Consider the following 4,731-nt stretch of genomic DNA (forward strand, 5'->3'; position numbering starts at 1 on the left):
CAGCCCGCCAGCGCCCCTCCCCCGCGGGGGGGTGGGGGGGCCGGAGTGACTTCGCGGGGTCTCGAAGCCGGGACCGTAGCGCACGCCCTGAGCGGAACAGGGCACGCCGCTGGCGGGGTTCGAACCCAGGACCTTCTTCGGCCATGCAGCAGCGACCCGATTTCTTGGTGTAGGGCGCCGTGGAGGCACGCGGCGTCCCAGAATCCCCGAAGCGAGGTTCGAACCCAGGAACGTCATAGGCCCCTCGCGGCTGCAGCAGCGACGAGCTTGCGTGGCGTAGGGCGCCGTGGTGGCAGGCGAGCATCGAACCGAGGACTGAGTCCTCGAGGCTGGCCGGAGAACACAGGAGCGTCGTCATCGTCCTCGCGGCGGCGGCGTAGGGCGCCGTGGTGGCCCGCGGCATCTCAGGTGGGCCTAAAACAATTAAGCTAGGTTCGAACCCAGGACGGAGTCCGGACCGAGTCCCCGCGATTAAGAACGCGGTCCCCCGCCCGCCCGCCCGCCCACACACGCCAGATCTCCGTCCTGCCCCCACCCCCACCCCCGTCCTGACACTACGACCCCGGGTCAAGTGCGGCGTGTCCCGAACCGGCAGGAGGCCTCATACTTGCCGATTGCCGGTTCGGCCGCGCACTCGGACCTGCTCCCAAAGTCCTCCCCATAGTAGGTCTGGACCCCCCTTATCTCAGCATTTGTCTTGCGCGGGCGGAAGGCGATTTTCTCCCCGACGAGAGGCTTGCCGGCCGCCAAGGCCCGGGACGTCTGCGGCAAAAGTCCGACGGCGCGTGGTAGCTCAGAAGGCTGTTTCGGTGAAAGAGTCCTGCGGTAATGGCGCCTTCTTAATAATAGTAACTTGAATAAAAATAACATAAGACAACACGAATAACGGGAGTAGAAGAAGAAGAATTAGGGAGGAAGAAAGCGTAATATAGTGAAGTAGATGGTTTTGTATTCTTATGAGTTGTTTGATTTTGAGTGAGTGAGTGGGATGTGTTGTTTTGGTTGCGTCTTATGTTTTTCTTTTATGGTTCTGTTGTGTCTTATTCTTTTTGTTGTGCCCTCTAATTATTCTTTTTCTGTCTCACTGTGTTGATGTATCGCATTGTTTTGTTGTGTCTTATGTTCTTGTACCTTATTGTAGGTCACTGCCACCGGGGATAAAATCATTTGCAATCAATAACAAATAATAAAAATAATAATATGGTTAAGTATTTGTAAATCATTAAAATTGGGCTTGCGGTGCCCCGTCTCGAAAGAAATCATCGTATAGCCGTTAACGCATTAAAAGTAAGTCATGTAAGAGACTACGCCTGTGTTTGATGGGTTGTATTGGGACGGTCGCTTCCTGAGGCCAATTCAGACGGCGAGTATAGTTACGGGGCTGCTTCGAAGCACGAGACCGTGCCGTGATAGCGCCTTCCTAAGAATAAGAAATAGAACGAATATAACTTCAGCGGCTAAGTCCGAAATATTCCAAAATGCAGTAAAATATTCTTAATTGAAAAAAAATGGGCTTGCTGTGCACAATAATGCCGTTAATTGTCTAAAAATAAATTTCCGAAATTTAACTCAAAAGTCATGGCTCTGCGGCTATGTCCCGTGGTGCTTGGAACTTGAAATCAGTTCTGCGGCTATGTCCGACCGTGCGTGTTAGTTGAGTCGCTTCAGCGGCTAAGTCCGAAAATTTCCAAAATGCAGAAAAATATACATAATTGAAGAAAGTTGGCCTTGCTGTGCTTAATAATATCGTTAATAGATTAAAAATAAATTTCCGCTGTGTTAGGTGGGCCTTACTTGGACGGTACGAATTCTGCGGCTATGTCCCGTGGTGCGTGGTACTTGAAACCAGTTCTGCGGCTATGTCCGACCGTGCGTGTTAGTTGAGTCGCTTCAGCGGCTAAGTCCAAAAAATTTCCAAAATGCAGAAAAATACACATAATTGAAGAAAATTGGGCTTGCTGTGCTTAATAATATCGTTAATAGATTAAAAATAAATTTCCGCTGTGTTAGCTGGGCCTTACTTGGACGGTACGAATTCTGCGGCTATGTCCCGTGGTGCGTGGTACTTGAAACCAGTTCTGCGGCTATGTCCGACCGTGCGTGTTAGTTGAGTCGCTTCAGCGGCTAAGTCCGAAAATTTCCAAAATGCAGAAAAATATACATAATTGAAGAAAATTGGCCTTGCTGTGCTTAATAATGTCGTTAATAGATTAAAAATAAATTTCCGCTGTGTTAGCTGGGCCTTACTTGGACGGTACGAATTCTGCGGCTATGTCCCGTGGTGCGTGGTACTTGAAACCAGTTCTGCGGCTATGTCCGACCGTGCGTGTTAGTTGAGTCGCTTCAGCGGCTAAGTCCGAAAATTTCCAAAATGCAGAAAATATACATAATTGAAGAAAATTGGCCTTGCTGTGCTTAATAATGTCGTTAATAGATTAAAAATAAATTTCCGCTGTGTTAGCTGGGCCTTACTTGGACGGTACGAATTCTGCGGCTATGTCCCGTGGTGCGTGGTACTTGAAACCAGTTCTGCGGCTATGTCCGACCGTGCGTGTTAGTTGAGTCGCTTCAGCGGCTAAGTCCGAAAATTTCCAAAATGCAGAAAAATATTCATAATTGAAGAAAGTTGGCCTTGCTGTGCATAGTAATGCCGTTAATTGACTAAAAATAAATTTCCGCTGTGTTAGGTGGGCCTTACTTGGACGGGACGAATTCTGCGGCTATGTCCCGTGGTGCGTGGTACTTGAAATCAGTTCTGCGGCTATGTCCGACCGTGCGTGTTAGTTGAGTCGCTTCAGCGGCTAAGTCCAAAAAATTTCCAAAATGCAGAAAAATACACATAATTGAAGAAAATTGGGCTTGCTGTGCTTAATAAAATCGTTAATAGATTAAAAATAAATTACCGCTGTGTTAGGTGGGCCTTACTTGGACGGTACGAATTCTGCGGCTATGTCCCGTGGTGCGTGGTACTTGAAATCAGTTCTGCGGCTATGTCCCACCGTGCGTGTTACTTGAGTCGCTTCAGCGGCTAAGTCCGAAAATTTCCAAAATGCAGAAAAATATACATAATTGAAGAAAGTTGGCCTTGCTGTGCTTAATAATATCGTTAATAGATTAAAAATAAATTTCCGCTGTGTTAGGTGGGCCTTACTTGGACGGTACGAATTCTGCGGCTATGTCCCGTGGTGCGTGGTACTTGAAACCAGTTCTGCGGCTATGTCCGACCGTGCGTGTTAGTTGAGTCGCTTCAGCGGCTAAGTCCGAAAATTTCCAAAATGCAGAAAAATATTCATAATTGAAGAAAGTTGGCCTTGCTGTGCATAGTAATGCCGTTAATTGACTAAAAATAAATTTCCGCTGTGTTAGCTGGGCCTTACTTGGACGGTACGAATTCTGCGGCTATGTCCCGTGGTGCGTGGTACATGAAACCAGTTCTGCGGCTATGTCCCACCGTGCGTGTTACTTGAGTCGCTTCAGCGGCTAAGTCCGAAAATTTCTAAAGTGCAGAAAAATATTAAATAAAGCGGTTATATAAGTAAGTATGTGTATGTATTCTAACATATACAAAATTTAGTATGATCGGAAATGATTAAGGAAGAGAAAAACTTAATTAAAATTTCTGGCGGCAGCCGAGGGGCCATCCGCCGGTGTCCGCGGCTCTGCCTCTTCCGTGACTGACGAATGCTGAGATAAGGGGGGTCCAGACTATAGTATATGAGCTTGGCGAGCGAGGCTCTCCTCGAGCAGGGGGAAGTCTGAGATTGGACTACCGGCCGCCGGGGACCCTGTCGCCGGCAGGCCATTCGCGCTTCCGCCCCGCGTTGGCTGAGGCAGTTTAGGGCAAGAGTGGCACAAGTGCACCGACCGCCGTTTCCTTTGGGGTCGGCGCCCGTCACCCCGCTCAGTGGCCGGCGAAGACCGGCCGAGTCTCGGGTTCGAGTCGGCACAGGACACTGAGTGCAAGAGTGACACAAGTAACGGCGTTCACGGGCGGCCTCTGGGAGATTGCCCTCAGTACCACCGGGCAACGCGGGGGACTGCAGGCCTCGACCCGCGCCGCTCGATCCCCGTTTAGGGCAAGAGTGGCACAAGTGCACCGACCGCCGTGTCCTTTGGGGTCGGCGCCCGTCACCCCGCTCAGTGGCCGGCGAAGACTGGTCGAGTCTCGGGTTCGAGTCGGCACTCGAGCCTGAGTGCAAGAGTGGCACAAGTGATGGTCTTCACGGGCGGCCTCTGGGAAGCTGCCCCTAGTACCAGCGGACAACAGCGAGGGACTGCAGGCCTCGGCCCGCGCTACTTGCGACCGTTTAGGGCAAGAGGGGCACAAGTGTATCGACCGCCGTGTAATTTGTGGTCAACCCGCGCTGTTGCCTGCGAAGACCGGCCGAGTCTCGGGTTCGAGTCGGCACAGGGCACTGAGTGCAAGAGTGACACAAGTAACGGCCTTCACGGGCGGCCTCTGGGAGATTGCCCTCAGTACCACCGGGCAACGCGGGGGACTGCAGGCCTCGTCCCGCGCCGCTCGATCCCCGTTTAGGGCAAGAGTGGCACATGTGCACCGATCGCCGTCTTCAACGGGGTCGGCGCCCGTCAACCCGCGCAGTGGCCGGCGGAGGCTCCGGTTCGAGTCGGCACTCGATTCCGAGTGCAAGAGTGGCACACGTGACGGCCTTCACGGGCGGCCTCTGGGAAGCTGCACTTAGTACCAGCGGACAACCGCGGGGGAATGCT

This window comes from Zootermopsis nevadensis, unplaced genomic scaffold (assembly GCF_977971745.1).
Source record: "Zootermopsis nevadensis isolate Lab colony 2312 unplaced genomic scaffold, Znev_1.0 Znev_ptg000250l, whole genome shotgun sequence".
NCBI classification, from domain to species: domain Eukaryota; kingdom Metazoa; phylum Arthropoda; class Insecta; order Blattodea; family Termopsidae; genus Zootermopsis; species Zootermopsis nevadensis.